Consider the following 24,450-nt stretch of genomic DNA (forward strand, 5'->3'; position numbering starts at 1 on the left):
TCAGGCCAAAATGGATATTCTAATTCATTAGGTTGGGTGGGGTCAGAGATCCTGTAGTTCTAAGAAGTTCCCAGGTGATGTCAATGGTTTATGAACTTCACATTGAGTAGTAAGAATGAGAATATGTATCGACTAGCACCCTCAGCCTCACCTGGGGATAGAGTCTGGAATATGTTGGGTTTTTGTTTTTCATTTATAAGTAAACGTTTATTAAACACTCTATGTGGCCATTGCTGTGCTCCTAAGATGTACTCTTGGCTTTCAAGGAGCTTACAATCTAATAGAATAAAGTGTTTATTTTGAGCCCATATGCTTTATAGAGCTTAATTCTTACAACATCCCTATGAGATTATTATTATCCCCATTTTATACATGAGAAAACAGAGCCTTAGAGAAGTTGAGATGCTGGTCAAAAGTTACGCTAACAGGGAAATGACAGCCTGGATTCCAGATCACATCTCTGGCTCTGAGCCTTCATGCTTTTTAGGATATCTTAGGCACCTTTTCCTTAATCTTCTTGTGTTGACAAAATCCATGCAGTTGGGCTTCTGCCTTGGTTTCCTTGCCTAACGCTTCCTTGGATTAGGCTGAGCCCTGCTCCAAACCCCAGCCAACTTGGCTAGAGAGCATGCACCCAGCTCTTTCCAGTCCCTCCTCACCCACCATCCCCCAGCTGGGATTCTGCTATAGAGAGTCCAATTGCCTGGAAACACAAATCATTGTTCCAGGTTGCAAAGTAGCTTCTAGGAATTAGCCAGAGGAATGTTCCCGTTCTTCTATAACTCATCCTTCTGGTTCTTTGGAGTTTCACACTTAGCAACAGCCCTTCAAAAAGTAAATGAGTGATGTAATGGGCACAGTGGAGAAAAAAGGAAGCAGCACTAATTTATGCAAACTTTATTCTCTGACCTCTTAACCAGGGCAGTATACCTAATGGGCCAGGCATCCTTTCCCTAGGGAGGGATGTAGCAGCTAGTGGAGCTCATGATTTTACTTGTCCTAAACCCTATCTCAGCTCTGCCAGTCTCTGCTGAGGCTCTGGAAGGGCAGAAAGAGTGGGATAGAGGCTTTGCGAGTCACCTGCACAGGATGAACGTTACATAGACCCCAGAAGCCCCGGCCTGTGGTCGTGGCTTTGACTTCTTGTAGTGTTCCCCACTCCGTCTCCTCCTGCCCCTCTTAGCGGGGCCTGCTTCTCAAGTAAGCAAGGAGCTTACTTCCTATTGGCTCATTTACTCCCATTTAATTATGCAGTGCAGGGTCAGGGGAAATATTTGCTATTGCCTCAAGTGCTTCATCTTACTTAGAGGGGCAGAATTTAGCAAGAGTTAGGAATTGAAATGCATCATTGCCAGTTCTCACTGACTGTTGCAACATTCTCTCTGTTACTCAATGCAGTTCGTTCTACCTCAAGACACTCAGGATGACTTTTAGTGAGAAATCTTGAACAAAATTCTGCAAGCCTTTTCCCATACTCAGACTGACACTTTTGATGGTCATAAACCAGAATTTAGGTCATCTTCAGGTAGACTGTATGTCACTTTGAGTGACATCTGTTACTCGTTTAACTGTTCCTTTCCTCCACTCACCTACCCAACAGATTTAATACCTGCCCAACACAAGCCCAAGTTTGCCTCGGACCTTCTGACACTCTAGCTGTGTGTAGCTGGATCCTTTGATCACACTTCCCCCAGTCCTCCTCCCCTTGACACTGGTAGGCTGCTTTAACCACACCATGGGCAACAGCTCTGTCAGTCACTGAAACTTCTTTTGCACTCACCCCCTGGCAGACAAGATGTAAACATGTCATGGTCAGCGGCATGGCGGCTTGCGGTTTCCTTTAATTCAAAGTTAAAGCACCCCTCAGGGTTTGCCATGGTTTCTGTGCAAGTCCCAGAATTGTTATTTGTTTACCCTGAACATGAAGATGGCTGATAGAGCTTCAACCTGACTAACCACAGCATCCTGTAGTCAGTGTGTAGATGATTTGGGGATACATAGAGTTTACATGCATCTTGAAAACTTTTGAGTATTATTTGATCTAGTGCCCTAAGAAGTAATCCAAAGTAAAATTTCAAAGCTTTGCATCAATATTTTCCTTTTAGGACTCCACTCAAGTCCAGAAAATTTTGTGGTCAGACTCCATAATTTTTTACCTACTGTATATGTTGACTGTATAATTTTTGGCAATTTTTAGGCATTCTTTGTTGCAAATTCTTTTGAAACCAGTGGCAAATGCTTAGTAGCATTGATATCATTGACCAAAAATTAGTTTTGAAATTAAAAAAAAGGAAAAAATAAATTACTTCATTTAATGTTCTAAAACCTGACTAAAATGTACTTTTACCTTCTCTTGAGTCCATGTGCTATTTCTTGTCTTAGAAATTTAAAAATGATCTTAACATGGGACGTACCTGACTAGAGACTGTACAAGCTGATAGCTGTTAGTCTACTCAAACTTCTAATTTTATTGTTGGTGAATATCAGCAGGCAACATGTGAGTGGCACTCTATTTAAGGTTGTCACAATTCAGAAGATACTCTAGGACTCAAAACATTTTCCAAACATTCATCACTTATTCATTCATTCAACTAATATATATCTAGTGCTTACCATGTGCCAGAAATTGTTCTGGATTTTAGGCCCAGAATGATGAAAAAGATAGACAATGCTTCTGCCTGCATGGAGTTTATCTTCTAGTGGAGGCTCAAATGTTTGTTAATTGAATAAGTAAATGAATGAATGAGGGTGGAGAGAGAAAGGAGGCTGGGATTGGGCTGGATTTTGGTCAGAACAACCAACAATCCCTGATAGTGCCTGAGGGCTTAGACAGAGCCAGAGGAGGTCAGTTCTGGGTGTCTGAACCAGCTCAGTGACCTTACCCATCCTATCTACACTCATAGACCCTATAGGAAGTCCTGTCTCCACATTCAAGTGCTTGGGAAGTCATTGCTGCTTTCACCTCCATCCTCCCTTCTGCACTCACTTGCTCCTTAATGTTGGCTCCAGTCACAGTCTTCCTCCCTCTTGGCTGGTTCCTCTTCTCTGTCAGCCTCCTATGGATTGATACTTCTCTGGCCTGGCTGTGGGTTCATCCCCTTGCCCTCATCTTAGATACTCTCCTTGGATCCCTTCTTACCTCTACATCCCACAGTTATTGGCCAGCTCTCCCTCAATCTGGGCCCAGCTCTAGTTTCTAGGTTGGAGCCTTAGACACCCCCTGACCTAACAAAGGGAAATCAGATGTCAGGGATTGGGGCTTAGCAGCCGCAGTTTCCAGACAGTGGTGGTGCTCAGATGCAGGCGGGCAACAAGGTTGGGGTTGCAGGCATTTATCTAATTTGGAGCAGGACCTCTACTGGAGGAAGAGACTGGCAGAAGAAGGTCAAGGGGTCAGAGATTCAGGGTAGGCTCTCTGCCTGGCAGAGTAATTAAAGTACAATGCAAAAAGTTAAGGCAAGATCCAGTCTTCTAGACAGGCAAGCATGACAGGGGCTAGGGACAAGGCTGTAATTTGGTGGGCAGAAGGGAACACACCAAACCCATGCTATATTAGTAGTAATTCCAGACTCCATAAGAGGGGGTCTGAAACTATTGATCTGACCATATGGTTAGGGCTGAGATTCACAGATAGTACTGGTTCAAAGCACAAACATTGAGAGAAGACAGAAGCAAGTATGAATCCCAACTCTGCTACTTACTAGCTCTGTGACTTTGGGCGAATTGCTTCACTTCTCTGATCTTTAGTCTCCTTACCTGTAAAATGGGGATGGTAACACCTACTTTACATGACTGTGGTGAGGATTAAATGAACGAATTTGGAGTGACTATGAGACATCTTCAAAAATAAAGGCCGATAAACAAGTCTTTGAGCATCTAGGACTCCCCATGAGGCCCAAGTCGGGAGGGGACGGTGGTCAACAGCTCAACGCTGGCATAGCTGGCTCTGGTTTCAGGAGTCGTTTAGTGCAGTCATTCAGGTCTGGCTGCTGGAGAGCAATAACACCCAGTGGGTGTGCTCTCCCATTGGATCTGGAGGAGTGGCTGAGTGTTGGATCATTCGTCTCTACCACATGCTCATGTGTATACAGTAATCTTGTATTTACCATGGCTCTGCTGTGAGCTCATAATCTCCCTCAGTACTGAGGCAATGTGTCTCATTCCTTTAAGCTCAAACAATGGTGATCAAAAATTGAAAACAGACATATATATATATGGCCCCTGTTGCTGAGTCCATTCCTCATATCGAAGTTGGACTTAACCTTTCATTCTTCTGCTCAGAAATCTTCAGTTGCTCCTTATTCTTAACTGCCTCATTTGCTCAACTTTCTAGGCCTTTTATAATCTGATTTCAACTTATTAGCCACTCAGCTCTCTTTGCTTCCTAACACTCCCGCTTCCTTGTCCCACCCAGACCTGTGTCTCTCAATCACAGCTTCTCCTTCCCACTTGCATGCCTTCATCCAGTTGCCCCTGTTCTTCCTTTCTTTAAAATCCTACTCTTTTTTCAATGTGGCTCGACTCTCACCTTGCCCTTGAAGCCCTTTGTGACTCCTACAATGCTTAAGATTTACATATCCCTGAACTCCTGTGATACTTAATAATTTAGAACTGATCAGATTTCACAAAATCTAGGATGCACCATTATTTTATGTACCATTAGAAAAACCCTTCTAATTAAACTGGAAACCATAGAATGTAAGACACATCCTTATTTCAGAAATGTTAAGCTGTAAAAAAGTGCATCTTAGAATCAATGAAATATGGTAATTATTTAGTGGTACATATTATTCATAATTATAATGGGCATCATCGTTTTTTCATAATTGCCTGATTATTTTTGGATTCCCCAGCTAGAATGCGTACTTTGTGAGGACAGACTTCATGCCTGGCTCATTCATTGTTGTATCCCTAACCATCTAGCACACTGCCTGGCACTCAAATGAATAAATGGACTTCTAAAGTGAATGGAAAGTTCCTTGAAGGCAGGGATTATGTATACTTATGTATACTTATTTTTTAAATTGACATATAACATATATTTAGTAATGTGCACTAATCTTAAGTGTAGAGCATAAAATATTTTTGTGTATGTATACATCTGCATTATAATCACTCAAATTAAGGTATAGAACATTTGCCTACAGTACTTTTCCCAGTGCTGAGGAAATAGGAGACGTCGGTCAATATTTATTCATACTTACTGATTGATTAAATGGTCTTCAGCTATCTTTGTGTACCTCAGGTTCAACTGCCTGTTTTCCCTAGTTTAATTGTTCTCAAACTCTAGTATGCATCAGAATCACCTGGAAGGCTTGTAGAAACACAGATTGCTGGGCCCCACTCCCTGAGTTTTCTGATCTAGAAGGTCTGTGGTAGAGCCTAAGAATTTGCTTTTCTAACAAGGTAATGCTGATGAGGCTCTACTGGGGTGTTGGGGGCAGGGTAGGGGGTGTCTTCCCAAATGTCTCCCAAGTCAAATGCTCATTCTACTCAGGGGTTCTTCCCCTTTTCTTTGCCATGGACAGCCTGGGCAGTGTGGGAAACTCATGTATTCCTCAGAAATATATTTCTAAGTGGAATAAAATAAAATACTTAAGACCACAGAGAAAACCAATTCTATTAAAATAGTTGTTCAAATTATTTAAAAAATTGTATTATTTACAATATCTGCAACAAGTTAGTTGTAATATGATACGAAAAATTGGGGGTTTCTATTGGTGATAAACTCACACACCTACTGATAATTCTACTGTGGTTTGTTGCTTACATTTAAAACTGAAGAAAATGATAAATTTCAGATAGAAGTTAGTGACAATAAAGAACCTAGGTTAGGAATCCTTGCAATCTGAAATGGGATGCTCTACCCTTTACATCTGGTGAAGTTCCAAGGAATTCAGTTCCATGTGGTTCAATGTTATTCAGTATCTCCTATGTGGAGACACTGTGATAGATGCTCAACATGCAGAGAGGAATAAGATGCTGTCTCTTCCCTTATTCAAGAACATCTCATTTTGGTGAGGGAAGATTGAAATATAAACTGATGATTAAAGTGGAGTGTGACTTATGCAAAAATAGAAGTATGCACAAGGCACGGAAGTAAAGAATGGAATGATTTATACAGAAGCATGAGAGACAGGGATAAGATCTCAGTTAACTAGGACTCAGCTGAGTGGAAGTTGTGGTGGTAGACTGTTACACTGGTGGTCCCTAATGAAGCATACCTCCAGATATTCAGGCTCCTTCATATTGACTCTGAACGTGGCCACAAAACTTGCTTTGGTCAGAGGACATGAGCAAGCATCACACAAATTCTTGCACATTGGGGCTTCTCTCTTGTAATGCTTCTGCTTCTGCCACCATGGAAGAAGCTTGGGCTTAGATTAATGAATGAGGAGAGGCCACGTGGAGAGCCGCCCTGGAGGATGAGAGGCCATTTTGAATGTTGCAGCCTCAGCTGAGCTCCAGCTGAATATAGCCATGTAAAAAAACACCAAGTAGTGAGTGAGCACCAGCAGAATTGCCCAGCTCACAGCATCATGAGAAATAATAAGTCGTTGCTTTAACCACTATGTTTTGGAGTGGTTTGCTACATACCGATAGATAACTGAAACAATTGTTTTTAATTTCTTTACTATTTTTCCTCTTCCGTTTGGCTTTTAAAGATGCAAAGGACAAAAGAGTGTAAAATAAGCTGATGCAGAGATTTTTCTGCAAACAAATAAGCACAATTTCCAGAGAAGCTTCTAATGTTTCATACATTTAAATCTTATAAGATCTATGGCTGGAAAATTGATATGATAATTATGACTCTGGTAAACTTAAATGCTGATCTTCAGAGAGTGATTACTTTAAAATAATAAAGTCTTAAAATCTGGGATTTTGAGCTGGAAGAGATCTTGGAATCTATGCAGCCTAACCTCTTAATTTTAGAGCTAAGGACGCTGAAGCCTGAGAGGTTAAAGCCACACAGTATGTTGTTGGTAGGGTCTAGAAGGGAAGTCAAATATTCTGGCTTCTAATGCAGCATCTTTTAATAAGTAAGAAGTAGTAATTTGTATATTACTGTTTCCATTATCTGACTTTATTTTCATAATAGGCAAAGTGGATATTTTTATCCTTTCCAATATTATAGATGAAAAACCTGAGATTTGGATTTGAATAGAACTCATTTCACATAACTCATAAAACCAGGACTAGATTCTGGGCCTTCTGACCCCTGGTCCAGGGCTTTTTCATTATGTCATGCTACCTATGATGTTCAGTATAAAAAGCAGGAAATAAACTAATATATTTTTGAGAGAGAATCAGCAGCAGACACTAATCTGGTTCATCTTTGAATTCCTCATAGCGATATACTGTGTACATAATGGTCACTCCAAAAATATTGGGAATATGAAATGAATACATGAATGAATGAATGAGTAACCGAATAAACAAGGAATGGAACAACATTGTTTCATTTTTACCAGGCATTCCATTCTCGAACTGTGTAGTTAATCAAGATTCCTGTGTATCTGAAAAGGAATAGAGGATAAAAACTCCGGTCAGTAGTAATGGCAACATTTTTTAATTACTGTGCTTTGAATTCTAAAGCAGAGGAATGAACACAAAGGTGAGCCCTTTTAATATGTCTCGCCCATCTGTATGTAATAACTCAAAAGGCCCTCTCTGGACATGGCACAGTGGTGGGATAAGGTGAAGAGAGAACTTCCTGCTGAGACAATGGGAAACAAAGGTTACACCCCTTCTCCCAAGGGGGAAAACTGAGGTAGAGAAAGTGACCCAGACAGCCTTGAACAGCCTTGTCCAATAGAAATATAACGAGAGCCACATATTTCGTTTAAAATTTTCTAGTAACCACACCAAAAAAAGAAGTAAAGAGAAACAGATGAAATTAATTTTAATATATTTTATTTAATTCAATATATCCAAAATAGTATCTTTTCAACATGTAATCAATACAAAAACTATTGATGAGATATTTTACTTTTTTTTTTGGTGGATATTTTACACTAATAATACATCTTAATCCAGACTAGCAACATTTCTCGTGCTCAGTAGCCACGTGTGGCTAGTGGCTACCATTTTGGACCGTACAGGCCTACTCACAAAGGACACAGTGATTCTGTAAAGAGAAGGCAACAGTAATTATAGCACAGAGGAAGTAGCATCCGAAGGAATACTTGAGGAAATTACCCTGCTTTAGTCCAACCATATAACCCAGACCTCTGTAGCTTGAAGGGAGATTCCACTACCTCTTGGGGAAGTCAGCCCCAGAGTTCCGATAACCTTCTGGGAAGATGTTTGGCTGTGTAGCCCTGGGCAAGTAACTTAACCTTCATAAAACTCAATTTCTCATCTCTTACCACTTAGAGCTGCTCGGATGATTACATGAAATAACAGGTAAAAGCATCTAGTCAATACCTGGCAGGTAGGAAACACTTGATTAATAGTAGCTACAATAATCTACTAGGATCTTGCCCTATCACACAAACCTCAACCTCAGTTTGGATTTTAAAAAAGAGGCTAGTAGGGCTCCCTACAGATTACTCTCTTCTCTTCCACAGCAAGTATAAAGGGGCTCTTAGGTAAGGTGAATTTCAAAAAAACAAAACAAACAAAAAAGGTTAGGAGTTACATTATAACGAGCCTTCTACTAGAGGGAATCTCATATTAATAAAACAAGATGGTCTTCTACTTTTTTTTATAGTGGTAAAGTATCATAACATAAAATTTACCATTTTAACCTTTTTTAAATGTACAGTTTTGTGGCATTAAGTACATTTATATTGCTCTGCAACCATCACCATCATCCATCTCCAGAACTTTTTCAACATCCCACAATGAAACTCTGCACCAAATAACTCCTCATTTCCTCTTTTCCCCGGCCCCTGGTAACCACTACTCTACTTTCTGACTCTTTGTATTTAAATATTCTAGGTATCTTACATAAATGGAGGTCTTCTGTTCTCTGAAGTAACATTTGTTCTTTCTTTAAACATTAAAATAAGAAAATTTGTTCTGAAACACTTATAGAGTAAACCTAGAGATTTTTTAAAAGAATAATGTTGGAATGCAAGTTGATATGCACAGATGAAAGGCATTGAAGTAATAAATTGTGATTATTACTCATATGTATCTGAGGGAGATGCTTACTAGAAAGGTTTTTCTTTACTTTTCAAAAGGAGTTCTGTATGAAAATATATGCACATGAATATAAATTAAGACATGTCTGCATAAGATCATTGCTCATACAGGTCATAAATAATGATGCCAGAATCTTCATGAATATCAGAAATCTCTCTGGTATAGTAGATCCTTGGTTTCCGACCTTGACTTTGTTGCTAGTTTGCCATTTGGCCTGTGCTTAGGGCCTGATTCTCTCAAGTCCTTCCTATCTTCATCTGTAAAATGCAGATACTAATAGCTGCCCTTCCTACATCATAGGCTTGATGTGAAGATCAAACAAGATAATCAAAGGGAAAAAGCTTTGAAAAATACAAAGCCCTGTAGAAATGTAAGGCATTATTAAAGACTGTGGAGAGATTGCTAACACAATTTGATCCAAGGCCAAAGTTTTGTACTTCCAAAATTTAAAAAGATATTCAATATTTTCAAATTATTTAGAAAACCAAATTCCTGCTTTGGTGACCCAGTACCATGACTGAATTGTGTTCTAAATGCTGTACATTTGATACCTATTGCTATAAGTCATCTAACCACATTACCACACTAGATGTAATTGTACAGCATTTCAGCAATATCTTCCATTTTTGGTGGATAAGAAGTTATAAATCCACATAGCTTAAAGACAAAGTCATGTCTTCACAAGGAAGCTTTGTTTTTTGTTTTTTGTTTTACTTTTCCATGGTGGCAACAGTGCTGCTCTTTGCAACATGTGTACTATAAAAGACCTGGCTGCCAATGCAATTTAACAAGCATTTATTGAGTGCCTGTGGCGTATAAGTCATTGGGGGTACAGAGGGGTCAGAGGAGGGATGGAGGTGGTGAGAAGAAAAACAAAGAGCAAAAAGAGGTCCCTGAATTGGGTAAGCTTTAACACTGGTGGGTAGTGGCATATCCTGAGACAACTAACTCTAAAGACAGAATGAAATCAATGCCAAGGAAAAGGCTTGAGGAATACACCATGGGAGTCGGAGGGGTTAGAAGCATTAATTCATTCAACCTAGGAGGGCAGAATCTCGTGACATTTATCCCAGGCCTTGATGCATGAGAAGGATTTCTTGGGTCAGAAATAGAGGAGGGGATATTTCAAATCTGAAGAAACCACACCTAGCCTATCCCACAAATAAATATTTACCTACTAACTAGTTGATTAAACAACTTGGTAATGTGCCTGTGGCTCTACAAAGTCACAGCTGGATGGTGTTAGGGGTTAAATCCTAGATTCTCCTTTGAAAGCAACAGGCTTATGGCATTCCACCATTCCAGGAGGACAGCTCAGAGAGCAGGCATACACAACCCTGCAAACAACACTCCATTTTATTTTAGTTCCACTGAGTTGCAAGAATTTTATCTTTGTTTGGACAGGGGTTCCAAATTTAAATAACCCATGACCAACTAGAAAACTCCTCCAGGCCCATGCTCCACCTTCAGGTTTCCAAGCTGACTTCTACTCCTGTCCCAGTTTTCACAAATCCAATACCAATCTTTGCATTTAGGTTTAGTTTTCCAGGATTATACTTCCCCCTTCCAATGCACTTCTGTTAGATTACTTCTCCCTTTCCAAAAAGTATAAGGCCTTTCTTCTAACCATGATCTTACTATTAGCTAACATTTATTGAGATCTTACCTTGGGCCAGGCAATGTGCTATGTGTATTATAGCATCTCCCTTACACGGGGCAGGTCATATTACTATCTCTATTTTATAGAAGAGGAACAGAGGCCTAAAGAGGTTAAGTGACTAGTCCAAAGTCACCCAGCTGGTTCAGCGGTGGAGGCCAGTGGTAGAGTCGGGACATGCACCAAAGTGTGTACATTCAACCGCTGCACTGAACTATCCCTATGCCCTTCCCTTCAATGTCAACAGAGAATTCTGTGAAATATGAAAACCATTTTGAAGAGTGGCAATCTACCATTGGTTAAGAGGAACAAACCACTGCTGACTTGATATGATCATGTTTACAGAGATTTATTCAGTATTCTCTATGTGCAAGGCCCTCTGCTAAACACATGCACTTTCTCATTTTAACCTTCACAGTAGCCTCGGAGAGGAGCATTATTATCGTCTCTTTAACAAATGAGCAAACTGAGGTACAGAAAGGTTAAGTAACTGGCCTCAGGTCCTGCTAGAAAATGATGGGGCCAGGATTTGAACCTTGGCCATTTGACCTCAGAGCTCTAGCTTCTAACCTCTTAGCCATACGACCTCTTTGGATAAGATGAGGGCCCCCAGTGAGACATTGCCTCAAAATTTCTCGCCCACCTGCCTGCCCCAGAGCCTGCAGTGAGAATCCTTAGACCCTCCCTAGCAGTTAGGAGTTTCTGTTTGTTTCCTAGGGAGGAGTAACACTGGGAGTAGCGAGCTTTGAGTTTCTTCAAAGCCCTGTACCAGGTGATACAAGGCCCCCACAGGTGAGCAAGATCCAGTGCCTGCCCTCCAGGCTAGAGGGGCAGGAAGGAGATAACCAAGGCAGGCATAGTCAATACTGAAGGCGAGGTACCAAAAGCAAATGAGGTCATGCCACTCCTCTGCTTAAATCATTCTGCAGCAGCCATCACCAGCAGGATCAAGCTCGCTTCCCCAAGCAAGGCAGGCATGGCTACTCCTCTTGCATCTGTCTACCTACTTCCTAAGCTTCATCTTTGCCTCCCTCTCACACACCCTGTGCAATAGCCCTTACATATGACAGGCATCTCCATGTCTTCACCTGCCTCTCTGCATCCCCTGTTCTCTCCTGCTTCCATCTGACCTAAGTTAGAGCCCTTCTTCAAGACTTATCTTGGTCACACCTTATTTAAGCTTTGATTGCCCTCCTCTCCCAGTGTGTGTGTGATTCTATCACACTTTGTACACCTATTATAGCAGTTATTACCCTGAATTGAAATTATTTACATATTTGTCTCTTCAAAGGCAAGGCGAGTGGCTTAATCCTCTTTTGCATCCCGAGTGCTCACCCAGCACAGGGACACACTAGACTCTCAAAGCTTGGGTGAAAGCCAGAATACACACATTAACACCGGTGCAAGGATTCCTAGGCCAGGTTAGCAGTTCTGCACCCACCACTGAATGAGGCCCTTGGGGATCAGCATTTGGAAGATCTTTGGAAGAAACCAAGGCAGACCTGGGCCACCGTCAGTTGGATGGGCAACAGTAACTGAGGAGATGGTAAGGAGGAGACCTTAAGGTTAACCAGTTTCGGAAGTTTGCCTAGGCTGGCCCCATCGTGCGTAACTTTTTTTAATTGGCAATGACACAATATTGTATTTATAGGTGTGCCTGCCTGTCCACCAGCCAGCACCTTCCAGCAGTGTACCTCATTGCACACCCACAGGGTGGCTCAGACCGTACTCATCGCACTCACCATTTATCCAGGTATTATTGTATTAGATACTTTTAAACCATCACCTCACTTAATCCCTTCCACAACCTGGGAGGCATTTTTATCTATTTCAGGTGTGAGTAAACTGACGTGACCCCCGCGGTTAAAGCATCTTGCTCCGCTCACGAGACTCCATACCACTCTGCATCCCTTTCCCCGCGCGGTGGCTGACCCCGCTGTCTGAGTGGAGGGGTCGTCGTGCTCCGCGTTCTCGGGCTCCAAGGCCCCGTAACGCACAGTAGTCAAAAAATAACTGCTGCATTCTTTATCTGCACAGGAAAAAAGTTGTCTGGGAGCAAGGTACACTTGAGAAGGAGGCCAGGAGGGGAGAGCCAAGGGGGAGAGAAGAACCAGGAGGGGGCGAGGAAGAGTGGGAGAACGGCAGGGAGAGGGCTGGAGCCCGCGGGCGCCGAGGGCGGGCGCGGGCGCAGCGCCATTGGCCCGCGCGCCGGGGAGCGGCCCCTGCGTCCCCGCCCGCCGCCCGCGGGGGGAGCCCGCACACGCCGCCCTGCGCTGACAGCGGCCGGGCGACACCTGGGCTGTCAGGCGAGAGAGCGGGGCAGAGCCGCCGGCGCCCCGCGCGGGGAGAGCAGGCTCGCAGCGCCCAGTCCCGAGGAAGGTAATGCGCTGCGCTCGGGGTTGCGGGCTTTGCACCCCGCGACCTGGGTCTGCGGGCAAGAGGACACGGGAGGCGGCGAGACGCGCTCCCTGCCCGGCTGCGACTCAAGCAAAGCGCCCGGGTTCTAGTCTCGACTTCTCTGCCCGCTCGCTGTGTTACCTCGGGCAACTTTCTCTTTCTCTCTGGGTCTCTGTTTCCTCCTCTGTTCAATGAGGGAGTTGGTATTGAATGATGCTTTTGAATCTTGTGAGTTCTAAAACGTGACCTGCGCTTTGGCGCCCGGCAAGCTGCCGTCCTCAATTTCCCACCCACTTAAGAGCCAGCTCCGCTGCCCAGGGGGCCGAGTCTCCAGGAAGCCGAGGTGTCCAGGTCGGCGGGGGTTCTGCTGGGATCTCGAGTTTCCTAGGGCTTTTGAGGACGGGCCCTGGGCTTGGGGCTGGCTGCTGGCGGATTCTGGCTGCTGCGGAGTAACTGTCCCCGAATGGGTCAGGTGAAGTAAGGTAGGGCGTTAGGTGGGATGTTGGGAAGGGGGAGTTGCGGGTTGATGATTTCTGCTTGGAAAATAAGCAGATTTGTTTTGGAATTCTCTTCCTACACCCAGACCTCGTCCCGCGGTAAGTTATAAATCACAGGAATGGGATTTATCATCTTTCAAAGTGGAAAACCAACTGTTTCAGCGGCTAAGACAGAGGGCTCCTGTCTCGGAAGCATGTAGGAAGTGGGCCTCTCTCTCTGCACCCATCCTACCTCCTCCCTCTTCCCTTTCCTCCCTTCTCCCTTTATAAATCCCCTTTGACTTTGAGGGGCTCCACTTCCTGTCTTATGAAAAGTCCTTATTTTCATTTAGTGCTGGTTTGTGACCAGCAGCCTCCAGAGCTTTGGGATCTGGGTTGAGATGGAAGCCTAGATAAGAAAAGACTATGAATCATAGTCAGCCTCCTGACCCATAGAGCCTGGCAGGGATGTACAGAGGAAGCCCAGTGGGGCTTCAGAGAGACAGACAGACAAACACTGGAAGGTGGGATGAATTCAAACTGCTGTCCCGCATCCTGTCCCTTTCTTGGCAGCAATTCCCAGCTAGGGAATGGTGGTCCCAGCTGTCAGTGGGATGGAACAGCCAAAGAGAGGAGGATGGTTGAAAGGAGCTGAAAACATTGATGGGTTTCTGTGGAAGGTCCTCAGCAGTTCCCTCCCCTCCCCATCCCTCACCCCTGTAGTTCTTCTGCCCCTTGGTGTGGTATGCAGGTGAAATCAGATTCCAGGACCATAAAGAGCAGTGGGGAAGGGGGCAGGGCAGTAGCAATATTGACAGTCTTAGTGGGCACTTATGGGCCAGACACTCTTCTTTGCATATAATATGTCCTTCATTCTCACAAAGCCACATAAGGGATGGTATACTGTCATTTACCCCATTTTACAAATGAGAAACTGAGGCCTGGAAAAATTGCTTCCCTTAGTCAAACGGCTAGTAAGTGGCATAGCTGGGATTCAAATCCAGTGCCTCTGATTCTAGAACCTGTGTTCTTTCCACTTTTTTTGGTGCTCCTTGAATAAGGGCAAGCTGGAATAGTAACAGCAAAAATGGCTATTATTGAGTTCTCACTAGGTGCCAGGCACTGTTCAAAGCGTTTTAGAGGTGTTCTGTCATTTATGGTGCAGGAGTTTCAGTCCTCCTGGTGGGAATCCTTAGCTTCTCTCAAGCAGCACTCCTGTTCTGGAACGCCTGCCTGATCCCGCCCAGCTGCTGGTGAGTGGGTGGGGCAGGGGCCCTGTTTGCTTTATCCTAGAGGTGGTTTGAGGTCTAATGAAAGATGGATTGTCCACATCTGATCCGTTAGATTTGACCGTTGGCTTGTGAATGATTCCACTGTCCCCTAAGAGGCCTTTCTCAGGCTTTGCTCAATCAACGTTTGTGGAATGAATGAATTGGCACCTTGTGTGTAGTGGTCTGCTGTCCTACAGAAATGTGAGGTGGTCCAGGGGTGGCCCAGGCTCCACCAGCCTCAGAACCCAGGACACCAGGTCAGGCAATTCTCCCCTTAGACGAGGGAGGTAGGGTGACCTACACCCCTGTGGGCTTCCAGATTTCCCTGGTAATATGTTTGCTGCCACCTGTTTTATGCAGAATTTTAAAGATATAGTAGATGCAGAAAAATTTGACTTTTTTTTTTTTTAAACAGGAAAAGCAACATTATTAATGAGGTTGCTGCTTTCTCAAAAAGGAGAGAGAATAAGGTGGTACTATTTGCCTTAGGGCTTCCCAAACTTCTCCATAGACGAGTTCCCAGTAGCAAAGAAGACTGACAAGTGTTCCTGGGGGTTGGGGTATCATTCAGATTGGCCCCAGCATGCTTGAAAATTGTTTTAAGGATTTATGCAATTTTTCATTTGATTTCATATGTCAAGTTTGGTTTAAATACATATAAAAAAGTTTTTTCCCCAAAATATTGGTGTAAAATGGATGTCCTGGCATATTGTTTTATATTCTTGGCGGCTGAGAATACTTAAATGGAGAAGCAGAGCAGAGGTTCTGATCTGGAGGCTTAGAGAACTGTTAGCATTTTCTCTTCACTTGGTTCACAGTAATAGAGCTTCTCAAACCCCTGTGGAAATAACCTCTTTTCCCATTTTTCAGAATGAAGAATATGTTTTAAAAATAAAAATAATTTTTATTTTTTTCTCCCCCAGCCAATTTTATTTAGATATAATTGACATATAATATTGTGTAAGTCTAAGGTGTACATGATGATTTGATACACGTATATATTGCTACTATTTTTTTTGTAGTTAGAACATTTAAGATTTATTCTCTTAGCAACTTTCAAGTATATAATACAGTATTGTTAATTATAGTCACCATGCTGTATATTAGATCCTCAGAACTTATTTATCTTATAACTGAAGTTTGTACCCTTTGACCAACATCTCCCCATTTCCCCCACCCCTAGCCTCTGGCAGCCACCATTCTACTCTGTTTCTATGAATTCAGCTTTTTTTAGATTCTACATATAAGTGAGATTATTGTTTGTTTTCTTATTACTGAAGTTATAAATATTCATTGTAGAAGAAGATAAAGTACAGATTAGCATTAATAATAATAACAATAATAATAATAAGAATCAATACATCTATAGTCAGAAATAACTAAGACAAAACTTGGGATATAGCCTTCCAAATCTTTCTCTCTGTGTCTGTATGAGTAAATTTTTTAAAAAAATGAACAAATGAATACAACCCTTACTTTTGATTGAATTATTGTCAGAGCTAAGAGCTATCTCAGATTGTTTTTGAAAGAATGTAGAAAATAAATTATGAATAATTAAAAATGTCATAAAGGTTAATCATGTTTGTGAACCCCAAAGTTCACCCCCCGTAGTTCCCATATGTCATTTAGTTTCCATCAGAGAGAAGCGCCTGTTGTGAGGTCTGCTGCTGAAGTTGCGGGGTCAAGCTGTGCTCCTTGTTAACTGACTCAAAGTGTCTTAAATGTCTCAAATGTAGCAGAGAAGGTAGCTCTTCAGTGTTTTTAATGTGCAAATATGAGCAGAAAATTCTGAAGCTAAATTGCACAGTGAGGAGGCGAGATCCTTAGACAAGGTCATTGCTCCAACATTGCATTTGTGTGACAGGTAGCTTCTCTGAGTCGGTTTTCCCTTCCACAAATTGGGGACAATGACACCTACTCTACTTTCCCCATCAGAGTCCCTATGAGGACCAAGTGTCAGGTGTTATTGTTTGTTATTTGAATTGTATGTAAGTGTGTATGCTTTCAAAAAAAAATTTAAATGTGGAAAGATCAAAAGCATTGTCAGTCTTTATAAAATGCTGGTATCTAACTCTTGGGCTTAACATTAGCAGGATTTAATTATGGTGCAACGCCCTGTTGGATCCCTACTTTAATTTTTCTTCAAAGAATATAGGATTCCTTGATGGCTAGCATCTCTTTCATCTTCATCACGATCCTGCACAGAAGAAAAGGACAGAAAATCGTCCCATTTTGTAGATTAAAAGCAGGCTTGCCATTCAAGAGAGCCTTTCATTTGCCCAGGGAGTCCCAGAGCTCCTGCGGGCTTAAGCAAGACAGAGGCATGCAAGGAGGAAGCAATGAAAGCAACTGGAAAGGTGGTGTACCTGTGGGGGCCTGGCTGAGTACCAGCAGCCACTGCCTCCAGGGCTGCTCACAGGCAGGCACCCGGCTCCTGGCAGCTCTGGGGAGAGGAATGGGCCCTGCCTTGGGAGGCAGGTGGCTCTGCTTCTACTCGTGCCCCAAAGACCAGCTGGGAAATCTGAGTTTAGTCATATCCTCTCCCTGAGCCTTAGTTCTTTATCTATAAAATGAGGGATTTGGACCAGATGAGGTCCCTTCCAGTCTTAAAAATCTATGATTCTGGGTTATTTTCCATTCACGTCTACCAAATAGAAGTTTGGTAGAGAATTACCCCGCCAGATGAATCAGGTGTCAGAAAATGTTCTGACTTCCTGTTGTGTCGAGGTTTCTGTGCCCCTTCATGATTTTCTAAGGGACTCCTCAGCTGATTGCCTTCGTGCAGAAGACATGATCCATTGGACATTAAGAGGAGAGTTGTTTCCACTCATCTGTTTGTTACTATTAATCTAGAACCTCCTCAGATTCTTGGGAGGGGAGAACTGCTTTCAGGCAACTTTTGGGAAGGTAAGGTGACAAGTATAATGAAAACAGGTTATTTACGGTAAAAGCCATGTGTGTCACTAAGTCCTCACCTCTTAAATCAGTAAATACAGTATTTTTCCTTAGTGCCCACTGGGAACTTGGCCTTGTGCTAGGACTTTTGCAGGATGTGGGAAAAGAACATTTTTGAGTGGTCTCAGCAGAGGGAGGGACAGAGAAGGAGGGTCGGAGAGGGAGACGGGAGAGAGGAGAGAGGAGAGGAGCCAGATGTGGTTGGAATACGATAGAGATGAAAAGACCAATTTGGGAAAAGATTGAGCCCCCAAGGGCTGGGACTGTCTGGTTTAGTTCTGCCTCCACATTGCCTGGCACTCAATGGGTGCTTAGTAAAGTATTTTTAAATGGTTAGTAAATGAACAAATGAAAGAATGGATGAATCACTCTTCTGAAATGAAATCTTTGAAATGTGGTGCGATGCCCTCAGATAATTGCAATGACTTCTTTACATATGTGAAGTACTTAAACTTACAAAATCACTTTCCTATATCTTATCCCACATAATGATGATAGCAATAAAAGGAGGCCAAAATAAAAGCACTTCCTAATGTCACACTTTCTAGACAATTCACAGCTGCTACTAGAAATACATTTGATTTATTATTCTTAGATAAGTCATCTTTCTATAAATGCACCAATAAATATTTTGGGAGGGTATAAGACCCAGTAAACAGTTTCACAAATTTTCATTCCATGTTAGGGGGAGAAAGAAAGACATTGCTTAACTTCTGGATGCATAGACATTTTTTTCCCTTGCAGAGGCATTGTTTTACTGTAAGTCTTGACAGAACTGACGCCATTAACTTCTGATTAGACAGATGTTTTGTGCTGCCATTAGTCATCGCCACAGGCGCCTGGGCTCTCCTGCCACTGGCTGAGTCAGTTGATTAAAACACAGGGCCGTGAGGCTGAGGGCCTGGGCTGGATCCCAGACCACGCCAAGTCACTCAAGTCAGATCTGTGCCTCAGCCACTCCCGCCCCTTCTGCCTGCGATCTACATTGGGAGGAAAACTGAACTGTGGCATGTTAGATTCTTTAGGGCAGATTCTTTACCACTGCTGGTTTTAGACTAGTCATTTGAGTTTTAGAAGTGAGGGGTCTGGGTTTTAAATTTAATTCTTTGGTTTTTATTTAGAATGGATTCTGGGGTTGTTTCAGGTCTGCCATCTTGGGACATGTTTAGGGAGTGCATCCTGAGACCTTTCTACCCCCACGTCTGCAACTATCACCATAGCGTGTTGTTTCCTCAGTGTATCATACCTGCCTCACAAGGGTATTCAGAGGATTAAATGAGGTCATGTATGTAATGAAAACCAGCAAAAACAGATTGAGATGCAGTTGCTGGGTGGTTGGCCAAAGACTCATGAGCCAAGGACTCACCACCTCATACCTATCTGGTACCATTGCTGATTTAACTACAGTTTCTATGTGACACATATTCAGGGTGACTGGTGAACAGTTGAAACCATAGTCATTCAGTCTGAAAATACTATGAGTCTACTGCAGTGATGGCACATGGGAGTAGTAATTGGTTATGTAGCATTCATCTTTCTTAATTGTTTTAGAAGTATTTTTATCTGATCTGGTATGTCTTTTGTTGCTAGTATAATATATTATATTATATCTGGTTGCTTCACCCTGCTTTTTTCAACCCTGTGAGGCAAGTGAATGATGCTGATGATATGTGACATTTATTGAGCAGTTACTATGTACCAGGCAATCTTCTAAGCACTGTACCTACATCCATTTATTTAATTCTCACAATAATCTATTACTGATACTATTTTTGGTATTATTATTTTTCCCATTTGATGATGAAGAAATTAAGGCATGGATAAGTTAAATAAGTTGCCAAAGATGACGTAGCTAATAAGGGGAGGAACAGGGATTTGAACCTAGGCAATATGACTGCAGAGCCCATGTTTTGGATCATCAGAGGATAATCTTTCCAAGCAAAAGTGTTCCTCTCATTTGTCTATGAAGTATGAGAAAGTCACATTCACACACCAAGTATCTCCCTGTGCCCTACTAGCATTTCACTCTATTATTCAGGGGAGGAGGAAGCTGAAAACAGTTCTAGATGCAGAATGAGGATGCATAGCTTGGCAAGTGTTTTTTTTTTTTTTTTTGAGGACGATCAGCCCTGAGCGAACATCCATGCCAATCCTCCTCTTTTTGCTGAGGAAGACTGGCCCTGGGCTAACATCCGTGCCCATCTTCCTCCACTTTATATGGGACGCTGCCACAGCGTGGCCTGACAAGCGGTGTGTTGGTATGCACCCAGGATCCGAACCTGGGCCGCCAGCAGTGGAGTGTGCGCTCTTAACCGCTATGCCATGGGGCTGGTCCCTTGGCAAGTGTTTTGATCACACAAGATAATACTTGAAAATGGGCTTGTTGCATGAAATTCAGGAGATTTTATTACCTAGAGAGAGAAATAATTAATTAAGTTTAAGTATTGCAGGGAATATCTGGTGATAACCCTGGACTACAAAATGATGAGTCAGCAACTTAGTGCCCTATTTCAGTATCAATACTGCCCTGTAATGTAGTAACTGAAGTTTGTATCTTAGAAAGTAAAGTAATAGTTCTGTTTACATTAGGTAAATCACGTTATCTATGGTCCTTTACTTAGAAGAGCAAAATTGTCTTTCTTTTCCGTTCCTTTTAGTGATGCTATGGATAATAACAAGAACATGATCATAAAAAGAATGCCTACTGTCTGTTGAGTACGTACTATGTGTCCCTTGCTGGGTCAGTGTTCATCTAATTGGAAGGACAACTCTATGAACTAGATGATAATTATCCATTTTACCAACAAGGAAATGGAAGCACAGAGAAGTTAAGTAGTACTTTGCCCAAGGTCACACAGTTAGTAAATGGCAAAACAGTTGAACTCAGGTTACTTAGCTTGACTCAAAGCCTGTGCTGTTTCCACTACCCAGTATTGCCTCTTTTGGGGGGTTCTTTAGAGGAAGGATGTTATATTCACCTTTAGAGGAAGGATGTTATATTCACATTTACTGAATCCTATGTTAAGACATATTGTTTGGCATGAGTCTCATAACAGATTATTATATTTGAAACTGGGACTGTCCCCCAAACCTGGGACATTTCTTTTACCATAGAGATAGTAGTGTCGGACTTGATATAAGTCTTTCAGGGAAAAAATCTGGTTCCCCCAGCACACCATGGCCTGAGGAGTCAGCTGCTTCCTGGAAGGAGTAACTGAAATATGACTCTAGAGAACTGGGAAGTCATCTTTTCTTTATGTTTTAGTTCTGGAAGACCCCAATTGCATCTTCTTTTGGGATATCACAACTTAATAAATGTGAGGGACTATATTGAAGAACTTGAGTAAAAGCAAAGTAGGTCTTCATATTGTACTTGATGTGGGGATTTATTAAAATTGAAGAATTCTTTATGTTGCCTGACTCAGACCACTTAAATACGACACTTTTTTACTCTTTTTTATAACATGCACCCTTGAGTCTTTTTGAAATAGCATCGTACCACCTTTCTGCAAATGCAGTCACTATGTTCTTGCTAGAATCCTAGGGACGCCTTGCTATCTGATAGTTAGTGACAGATGGTTGTGAGGTGCAGAAGTCAGAAACCAGAGTTTTATGCAGCACAATGGCTGGCAAGGTGATGGGGGAGGGGCTATAGTAAGGAAGGTGTTTCTGGCTTGTGTCCATGGGCGAGGTGAGTCTGGAAGCCCATGTTTCCTATAGAGGCCACTTTGTAGCAGAGTGACTTGGCTTTGGAGTCAGACGATCTTGTGTTTAAACCTTGGCTCCACTTACTAGTTGTGTGATTGAACAAGTAACTTAACTTCTCTGAGTCTCAGTTTCCTTTTCTGAAAAAATTCCTTTCGTGACCTCTCTCTCACAAGGTGGCTCTAAGGAATAAATAAGATAATGAATATATGAAAGTGCCTAACATTGCACCTTGCACAGAGCAGCTGTCCAGTAAGTGTCAGTTCCCTTCCCTTCCTTATCTCTCCTTCCTTTCCTCTCTTTCTCTCAGCTTCCTCTGTTGGCTCTTGAGAGTTCTCACAGTACAAGCTTTGCCATTTTCCAACTGCACTTCACCAAGTCCTGTAATTTTACAGATGCTTCAGTTTCCACCTATAGAAAATGGGAGTTGCTGATATTAGCCCCACTATTTTATTGGATTTTCATCTAATCATTAGGTTGACAACCAGATTCTGGGATTAAAAAAAGAACAAGAAAACGCCCATAATAATGGCAACAATGGTAAAGTAATACTTACAATATAATGCAGTAAATGTTCTACTAGAATACGTATAGCTTATTGTGAGATTGCAAAGAGAACTACTGCCAGGGCAAGTTGGAGAGTGACAGATGAGGTAGAACCATGGCCCAGTAGGAGTTTGCTAGGTTAAGAAGGGGGTGGGGTAGAGAGGAGAGTTTGAGGGACTTTCATGTTCAATGGCATGGAGGCAGGAAGGGCGTGGGATACTAAGGGAACAGGAAGAGACCGCTGAGTTGGCACACAGGGCAGCTAAGTTATGGCTGGAGGTGCTGCTCATGTGGTGGGCTGAAGCCCAAAGGAGAAACCAGGCTAAAAACTTGTCCTTTACCTTGGAGGCTGCAAGGAACTAATGGAAATATCTCAATATTATGAGTGAAATAACTAGATTTTTCTTTAGGATGGTAACACTGTCCAAAGTATGGAAGATGGATTTGAGGTTGATTGAAGGCACACTTGTTTGGACTTGTGAGTACAGACAAGATAACATATTTTAAAGCCTTTTGTAAAAGGTACTTGTAGAGATGGTGCTGCTATTTAATTCAAGATTTCTACAGGAAGATAAATATGTGTAGGAAAATGGTGACTCCGTATACTAATTTATGGACTGGACCACTTGGAGCCAAATTATTCCAATAAGATAAATATGCCCTGCTTTGGAGCTGGACATATTTACCACTTTTCAATAAAGGGCCTAGGTCTGCTTTTGTCAAAATGGTTGAGGCTTGGACCCAGAAAAAATGTTTTAGGCCCTTTCTCATGTCTCCAGAATTGAGACTAGGATTCTGGGGATAGTTGACACCCAGTGCATGCTGAATTTGGTTAGAGCTTTGTAGAGTTTCTTGTGCTCAGTGTGCACTGCTGTGGTTAGCAGTCTCTGGGTTTCCTGGGGGGAGGAGTATGGAGGCTTGGCCTACAAAACTATCATTTATGGGCAAATTGCAAGAAACTAGGTGGCCCTTTTCCCCAAGCAGTCAGGGTCAGACACAAGTACACACAAGTGTGTGTTTGTGTGTTTCTAGGTCTATGTTTATGTTCTCTCGAGTGTTGTCTGCTTTATCCAGACCAGAGGGAAAACCTGGCATATACTCGGAGTTCCTTGGGGAGAGCCACTAGGGAGATCAGCCTTGGTTGCTAGAGGTGCCTGGATGTAGAGAAGATCACTTGCTTCCCCTCGTGAACTGGGTGGTGGCTGGGAGCCAGGGGTATGGAGGAGATGTGGCTCTGCTTGTCACATTCTGCCAGGGACAGATGTGACCCTACCATGGAACTGAGCACAGGTGTTTGCTTGGTGTGTGAGGAAGTGAGGATGGAGTGAATGTGCTCCTGTCTTCCCTTCTCTGGTAACCTTTCCTCAGGATCACTCCGAGCAGTCAGGAACTGAAAGCAATCTTTGGCTGGCATGCAGGGCACAGGGGGAGCAAGATATATGCTTTGAACACCTGGACGCATGTCGCCTTAGGCTTTGGAATACAGAACTTTGAATCTGTTCTCCTTCATGTGCTAAGCTCCAGATCCTTCTCACTGGATGAATCCTTTGATGGATTTGGGTTTGGTCTCTTTCCTTTGAGACCAAAGGCACCAAGATGGGACCAACTGTGGTGTGAATGGTCAGGTCTTTGAAGAATGTGTTTGTGTGCTTCACTACCTGTGGGTGGAATGACCAAGAGTTTAAGTTTAATTTAATATTTAAGTACAGTATGATTGGTTGATCTTTGGTGAAATTGTTGCTACTCTTTTTAAACTGTTATTAAAAAGTGAACATTTGTTGATCAAAGGGGCAATATGCTCTAGTGGGAAGAATATCAGATTTAGAGACAAGAGTTTATTTATTCAACAAATACTTACTGAGTGTTCACTGTATTTAATGTGCCAAAAATTGTTTTAGGCTCCGAGTTCAATGGAGAAGACAGACCTCTGTAATTACCATGCAATATACTGTTAATAGTCAGATGTGAGCATAGAGGAGGGAGGTGGGGTGGTGAGAGGGAAGGGAGATCAGGTGCCAAGGGCTTCCTGGAAGAGGTGACATTTGAGAGGAGATCTGAGGGATGAATAGGGATCAGAAATTTAAGAAGGGCAGGAAATAGTGTAGTGGGCACATTTCATGTTCATGTTCAAGGCTGGTAGGAGCTGAGGTCAGAAAGGTAGGCAGCAGACTGATCATGGAGAGCTTTGTACATCTCATTAAGGAGACTGGACTTTTAAAAAATCCTGCCTTGTGTCCTGCACTGTGTGAAAATTGGGCAAGAGTTTTCTCTCTGACCCTCAGTTTCCGTATTA

General features: G+C 42.5%; 1 protein-coding gene across 1 annotated transcript in view; it reads left to right on the forward strand.

Annotated features, from left to right (window-relative positions):
- Positions 1-13,115: 13,115 nt before the first annotated feature.
- The window catches only part of SYTL2 (synaptotagmin like 2), a 107,089-nt gene continuing 95,754 nt past the window's right edge, over positions 13,116-24,450 (forward strand). The window contains exon 1 of the mRNA XM_058545473.1: positions 13,116-13,186. The gene's annotated coding sequence lies outside the window, so the exon portion shown is untranslated. The remainder of the gene's footprint in view (positions 13,187-24,450) is intronic.

Source organism: Diceros bicornis, chromosome 7 (assembly GCF_020826845.1).
Source record: "Diceros bicornis minor isolate mBicDic1 chromosome 7, mDicBic1.mat.cur, whole genome shotgun sequence".
NCBI lineage: Eukaryota > Metazoa > Chordata > Mammalia > Perissodactyla > Rhinocerotidae > Diceros > Diceros bicornis.